The 8,019-nt window shown below is 37.1% G+C and overlaps 1 protein-coding gene across 1 annotated transcript in view; it reads left to right on the top strand.

Annotated features, from left to right (window-relative positions):
- Window positions 1-8,019, top strand: part of LOC103801449 (fibrinogen-like protein A) — a 23,306-nt gene that overhangs the window by 13,654 nt on the left and 1,633 nt on the right. The window lies entirely within an intron of this gene.

Raw genomic sequence — 8,019 nt, 5'->3', positions numbered from 1 at the left:
GAAGACACAAATAATATATTTTTAGTGTTTATTTCAGTTCCTGAAATATTTTCATAAGAAATCTGAAAAAAATTGCTGAATATTTGAAAAGTCAAATGTTTCTAAGAATGAAGCATTTGTTTTGTTTTACACCCAGTCAAAAAAAAATTACTTTGGTTGATTTCCCAAATAATGGTTCGTCCCATAAATGCGTAAAAAGAGATTAAAAAACTCTATCAAAAATAACCTTATGTGCAATGTGTTTCAGCAGTTAGTAACTGCTTTCTGCATTGTCAGACAAAACACACAGTTCACATGCCATTACCAGATCAGAAGTTCAAGAACAAGTGAAAACTGTTATGAACAATTTTTTGTTGTTACTGATTCTATGCAAAGACACCAAAGTGCATTTAGCCAAGGTTGCAAAGCAATTCGAAATCATTCAAAGTTGCAGAAGTATTTCTATGGCCTGATTGTGTTGCTTGGTGGATGTTTGTTTATTTTCTCAAAGCAATCACTTGTGCTGTGCACTCATGAAACTTCTTTCAGGAAAGATACTCAGTGAGCCCTTTGTTATATGTTTTATGTGTTTTGCCTTGTTAGAACTTTTGAGTCAGTATGCTGAACAAGTTTCTTGCATGACAGTTAGCATTTTACATATTTATGGCAATACAAATCCATAAATCACCCATGTCAAGCCTTCTGAAGGTCCTGGGTATGCAAGTTGCTAGCCTGTGTCAAAGACTTTCCCATAATGACGGAGTCCTTAAAGCCTGCTTTGCCTTAGTGGTTAATAGCAAGACCAGTTGTTCTTGGGGTACTCAGCCCCCTGAGCTGGAAGGCAGGGAGCAGAATGAAGCCCCCATAATCCAAGGGCAAATGTTCAGTGACCTGCTATACCATTTAGACACACACAAGTTTATGGTATCAGGTGGAATCCACCCAAGGGTACTGAGGGAGCTGACAGAACTGCTCATCAAGCCACTTTCCATCACTTAGCAGCAGCCCTCACTAACCAAGGAGGTCAAATGCAACACCCATTTACAAGAAAGACTGGAAGGAGGATCCAGGGAACTACAGACCTGTCAGCCTGACCACAGTTCTGGGGAAGGTCATGGAGGAGATCACCTTGTGTGTCATCACATGGCATGTGCAGGACAACCAGAGGATCAGGCCCAGCCAGCACGGCTTTGTGAAAGGCAGGTCCTGTTTGACCAACCTGATCTCTTTCTATGACATGGCGACCCACTCAGTGGATGAGGGAAAGGCTGTGGATGTTGTCTACCTGGACTTCATAAAGCCTTTGACACCATTTCCCACAGGATTCTCCTGGAGAAATGGGATTCCCATGGCTTGGACAAATGTACTCTTCACTAGGTAAAAAAACTGGCTGGATACCTGGCCTAGAGAGTGGTGCTGCATGGTGCTACACCCAGTTGGTTGCCAGTCACCAGTGGAGTTCCCCAGTGCTCAGTTTTTGGGCTAGTCCTGTTTAATATCATCCTTGACGGTCTGGACAAGAGGATCAAGTGCACCCTCAGTCAGTTTGCAGATGACGCCAGGTTTGGTGAGAGTGTAGGAAGGTTCTGCAGAGGGATCTGGACAGGCTAGATCAATGGGCCTTATAGAAACAGAGCACTTGTAAAAAGACTTTCCTCATAGAAGAGCCTGCACTGGAAAAATTCAAATGAATGCTTGCCAATTAAAGCTGAGCAGAATCAGAGGGATAATTAAAGCTTCAGCATGTTGTAGAGTAGGAATGTGTGGTCATTGGGTTGAAAAAATAGCTATCTTAATCAACGTGGCTAACAATAAGTCATTACAGAAAGGCATTATTTTGAAATCTGTATATAATCAAATCATACAAATATAAAATAGCCTGACTTTAACATCATTATATAATTTTCAGGGCTGAAAAATAATTCCCAAAATGGAGAGCAAAGAGAGAGATGTAAAGATTTTAATTGTTTTTCAAAGTTTTCACCTACAGAAATAGATGCCTTTTTGAGCACAAGTAAATGAATACTGTTGCCCTTTCTTCTCTCTTCTAATTAAACACTTCCCACTTCACTTCTGTTCTGCCAGCTCAGATGAAACTTTGGAAATCAACAAAGAAACAAACAGCAAGAAAGTAAAGAAAAATGGAAAGATGAGGGAGGAGATAAAGTGATAGAATATATGGGAATCAAAGGCACAAAATGAAGATGTTCCCAGTTTATATCAGGGTGACAAGAGGCCTATCAATAAATACCACTGGAGTCAATGGTGTTTGTCAGAGTGTATCAATATGGACAGAGTGGAAAGATACCTTCTAAAACATGGTACTAACCATAAATTAGATATTGCCAAACACAGATATCAGAAATTCCCTGAGCTGCATAATGCAAAAGCAGAGAGTACATATTCTTAAACTTTCCCTGTAGGTCTGCTACTGACCAGTGTCAGGGAGAAAATATTGTTCTTAGTCCCTGTGGCCAGACTCCTGTACAATAAAGCATAGCTTGTATTTTAAAAATTAAGAGAAATATCACTGAGTTTTAAATGTTGCAAGAAAATCTTTTCTAAAACATTTGCTATGGGTATTTATTTAATTTTACATGAAATACAAATCCTCATGTGTGGATCCTTACTGAGGATGAATTATTGCAGAACAGAAATTATGATTTGATATGAATCCTGAAGGAGACCTTGCCTAGGAGTCAAATGTTCTATCAGTTTTAATTGTGGTTTCTTTCAGGGATGGAATCTGATTAAAGTGGTTTGCAGGATGGATCAAGGAGCTCAAAAACCTAAGTGTTGGCTTGTCTTGAAAAGGGTAAATGCTAGATTAGATATCATCTAAAGGGCATGCAGACAAACAGTACAACTTTCAGATGAATTAATTCATCTAATTCATCACAGTTTTGCCTGACCTGAATTAATGTTAATTCACTCTTGTTAATCCAAATAAACTAAAATAGAAACCTTTTGACCAAACTGTTCTGCTTGCTTGTTCTAGTTTTAGAGCTCTGAGACACTGCTTCGAATTCATTTACATTGAAACACAGTTTATGGTTGGATTGTTCGTAATACGTAAAAATCAAGTTGTCTTTCTGCAATTTAAATGTGACTAGCTCTATAGCTTCTAGTTAATTCACCTGTCCAAAATGATGCAGTAAATTTGGGCATCTGCCTGTGTCTATTTAAGCAACATAAGTAATTTACTGAACTAAAACTTCATGTTTCTCCATCATCATGGTCTTATCAATTAATCAAGGACATTTAATATAGTTACTATGTCATTTTAATCATTATGGAAGAACTTTGAACTTTATAATTTATACATACTTACTTGCAAGTGTAGTATGTCAGAGCAAAGTCCACCAGAATAAGCACAGTGTGAAATAAGGAATATGCAATTTTGCTGCATTTGAGATAGCACATTGGAGCTGACGTACTCACCTGGACTTAAGTAGCAGGCAAAGTACAACTCTAGCAAGTGAGCTCATTCATTTGTGTTCTTTGCCAGTCTTCACTTGAAAGAGGTAAGGTGCCTGCCCAGTGCCGATTTCCTCGGGTGCTTTCTTAATAACTTATAATACCAAATTCTATTCTGGAATTAAATGGATCTGTGAATCATTTCAATGTGTAAATATGAGTGAAGAATAAAACCTGACTCGTTCGAAAATGCTTAAAAAAACCCAAAGCAGTTCCAAAAATAACTCCAGATCCAAATCCAAACTAAGTGAAATATAGTGCTGGTTGTGGGTTAGGATTTTATTTCAACTAATTTTTAATATAATAATTATTTATAGCATCAATAATAAAAGCTTCAGGGAAATGGATACATGACAGTAGAAAACACAGGCACAGCAGGACTTAAATGCTTTAAGGGAAACACTGTGCCAAATTTCATGGAAGGTAATTTTCCGGTTTAATCTGATCCCATTGTCAAATGACCAACTTTGCATAAAATAGGAAAGTATACATTAATACCAAGTCATAGTATTACTGAATAGCTTTAGGTAGAGTAGAAAATTCAGGTTTGCTGGCTTTCTGTATGGTAGGTAGAAAAATTAGCTCTCAAACCTGAGCTTTATTACAATGATTTATCTTGGACATTTGTAAAAAAATATGTGCTGAATATTTTTTCACTCTGGAAAACTGTTTTCTGAATCTGCTGCTAAGTCATTTGATTTATAAAGAATATGGCTTTGTTGCAACATAAGCCACTGTGGAGAAGGCTACTGGCTTCTGTAGACTCTGTGCTGACACTGAAAGGAAATAAGCTCTGATTGAAGAGCTGTTTGCTAGATCTATTTTCTACCTTCATCAAAGCTATTGCGGGGAGCTCAGTCCTTATAAAATAAATTTTAAAAAATTAAGAGTGTGGCTAGAGTCTAAGTAACTGTGTCCTTTGAAAATACAGGAAACATTTGTTATCCTGATTCAGCCTAAGTTGTTGTTGATACAGAAACTTCTCTTCAGTGAATCTGGGAGTTGTCTAAATGAGGACCCCAGGATTTAGTCCAGTTATAGCCTAAATCTTCTTGCTGTACTGGGTGGAGGGTTACTAGATGGGTAACCCCAAAAGGTGGATAAAATGAGGCTCAAAACCCTTTTGATTCAATATACTGAACCCTTCTGTGTTTTGAGAAGGCTAAAGAAAAGTTCTTTCTTCATTGTTTATAGAATATTTTTTTAAAAAATCTGATTTAAGCCTGTGACCTATTATTTAAATCTGTAGACAGAAATTAATAAAAAGCATAATTTAGGTGTGCTTAAGTGAGTTTTCCAGTGCGCAGAAACATTTTGGCACTAGGAAAGCCATGTCTTTGAGTACTGTTTGAGCTACAGATAGTCAGCAGAGCTAATGTTACCGTTTTTGTCAGTTTGACCATTGGTGTCTATTTCACTGCAGTTTGGACTCAGGGAATAAGCAAAATTCAACTCTGATAAATATAAGATGTTCTTTGTCTTTAGTCATTACATTACTCTCTATGGCTTTTTTGCCACACTCAAAATTCCATTAAGTTTCCTTGCCCAGCATGGCCCAAGGTGACAGAGGTGGCAGATGTTCCAAGTGCTGGAGCATGGTGCTCCGTGTCAGAGGAATGGCCCGTCAGAAATGGGATGTGATACATCAGGAAAGGAGAGGCCCCTCAAAGATGAAAGAAGCCTATTTTGACAGAGACTTACTATGTTGAAGCTAGGTATATCAAAACCTTTCTCCTTCAGGACTTTCATACTAAGAGTCATCAATATTTTCATTTTCAGCTCCAGTCTGTGTTACAGTTCTGTATTGTGACTCAGAAGGAAGATGCTGTTGACAAGCTCAGCAGGATTTATGCTCTTCTTTCTCTCTCAATGCACTGTGTCACTGAGCACCAAAGAGGCAGTGGTCCTGGCTAATGCCCACCTTCTCCCCCAAAGAGAGTATGAGAGACTGGGTAATGCCAATGAAAAAGGTACACATGAAGACAGTGAGTGATTTGGATGCATGTTGTGTTTTATTTTTAGTGCTATGCTGTAACATTTTGAGACAAGATATTTGAAAGTTAGCCCTGGAAATATAATTTCCAATATGAACGTGTCCTGCCAGAAAGTCCTGAATTTTTAAACCCTTTGCTTAGCAGCCATCTAATTCAAGAGAAATTAATGGAATGTTTTAAAAAAAAATTAATTGTGTGACATTTGATGCCTTATTCTTAGGACAATCATATCTAGATTGCATCTTACACCTCAGTACCTAGATCCCATTGGAACCTATAACTGAGGCATCTGTCTGCCTATCTAGCTTGCAAGGTCCTGCTTGGTAGGTTCTTTAATACATTTACCAAGTAGATCCCACATAAAATGTACAGAGAAAGAGTAGTGGGACTGATTGATCTTCATCCTCTGACTAATGGCACTTGAGGGTTTTTAAAATTCAGCTTCCAAGTGAATCCTATAACAATCAGCTTAAATGATTTTCTCATTATGTCTCTATAGAAGTTGTTCTATAGTGTTCACTGAGAAGGGCATATACAAATGTTACTGTGTATATTGGTGGCTTGGACATCACTACATAAATGGCTTTAATAATCCTTTTATAAAATCATGGAATCAGGTTTGGAGTCAGGCAGGCTATGTCTACCAGGCATAACCAGGAATCTAACCCGTTCTAGCAAGTGGGGTACAGAGTCATGTACACAGGTCTTCTCTTTCAGGATATTTAATAATGTCATGCAGATAGTTTTGAGATTTAGAGTATTCTATTCATAGCTGTAGAGTCTATTAGGAAATGAAAGACATAAAAAATAAGACCTTGGAAAGCCTATACACCCCTGTAAATCTGTCCTGAGTGGCTTAGAAGTACAATGAACAGCTGAATATCAAATATAAAAGACTATATTTAACACAATACTATGAATGATGCTATTTAAAAGGTTTAGTCCATCTGGATTTCTACAAAGCCTATGATACAATATTAAACCAGAAAGTAGGGTTACATTGAAATGTCTTTAGAGATTGCAAAGAAAATGACATTGACTTAGGTAGAAATGCAAGCCATAAAGTCAAGGTGAGACTGGAAGTATTTGCTTATTAGTGTTCTTTTCAGTATTCTTATGAACTATACCAGTGCAAAAATAGGAATGTACTGATAAAATTTAATGATAACATGAAGCAGAGAAATGCAAATACAAACAGGAGGAATAGTATGCAGAAAAAAAACCCCACAGATCTTCTTAAGTAATAAGACTGAGATGAAAAATAAAGTTTTACTGCAAGGTGAGGACCTTACCAGTTGCAAAGAATCAAAAACAAAACTCCAGGTTAAAGGAAACTAAGCAATACAAATGCAATCCTAGACTTTATCAACAAAGACGCTTGTAACAAGATTTGTGAAGAATCAGAGGCACGATATAAGGCCATCTGCAATACTGTGTGCAAATTTTACCCACATTCTAGGAGGTGAATTTGGAGTGAAGAGTGCAAAAAAGCTACTAAAACAATTAAGGAACTGAACTTAATAATAGTAATAACTAAATACTAAAATAACTAACAGAGTAGTGACAGTTATTGAAATCTACAATGCTTTCTAGTTGGAAGAGGAGAAATATAATAATTCTGTGAAGAAGTCTGCATGATATAATTCCATACAGGACAGTAAATAAGTAGATTAGGGCTTTTTGTTGTTCTGTTTGTTTGCTTTTAACACTAACCAAACTGTTTAGTGTACTTTTGGTCTGTTGGTCATGAGACCATACAATGAGATTGACTCTTTTCAGAGTCTGTTGTTCTTCTGTTATGGAAAACAAAACCAATGTGTTCAGTTAAAGGCTCTCTGGTCAGTGATTTGAGCAGAGAAGAGGGGTTTTTTCCTGTGTTTTTAATTTAAATTTTTATCTTTGGACATATTTTTCCATAATTGTTTTTTTGCCAAATTAAAAAAAACAACCCCAAACAAACCCCCAAAAGATAAAAGTGCCACATCCAGATGCCTCTTGAACACTTTCAGAGATTGTGGCTCCACCACCTCTCTGGTCCACTTATTCCAATGCATAACCACTCTTCCAGTGGAATTTTTTTTCTAATATCTAATCTGAACCTTGTCTGGTGCAACCTAAGGCCATTTCCTCTAATCCTTTCACTTAAGACATGGCAGAAGAGAGTGCCTCCCATCTTGCTACAGCCTCCTTTCAGGCAGTTGTAGAGATATGGTTCCCCCTCAGCCTCCCCAGTTCCCTCAGATGCTCTTCATAAGACTTGTCATCCAGACCCTTCACCAGCTTTGTTGCCCTTCTCATTTGCCCTACTTTCCTATCACTCATTTTCTGACCACAGCATAGGATTTCTTAGCTAGGAAGCACTGTCATTTTTATGAAAGTTATGTAATTTTTACTGCATCTTTCTCATAGAGATATTAACATTTTCAAATTTTTACTACATATAAATTATAATTATTCCATAGTTTAATGGCACAACTTTCAACTCTATGGAGAAGTAAGTAACTTCAATTCATAAACATGTTTCTGAGTAACAGAACATTGAATACCATCCTTCTCTACAAAAGGAATT

The sequence above is a fragment of the Acanthisitta chloris genome, unplaced genomic scaffold (assembly GCF_000695815.1).
Source record: "Acanthisitta chloris isolate BGI_N310 unplaced genomic scaffold, ASM69581v1 scaffold7384, whole genome shotgun sequence".
In the NCBI taxonomy this organism is placed as follows: domain Eukaryota; kingdom Metazoa; phylum Chordata; class Aves; order Passeriformes; family Acanthisittidae; genus Acanthisitta; species Acanthisitta chloris.
Note: the sequence above shows the minus strand (reverse complement) of the source record. Positions and strands in the feature narration are given on the sequence as shown.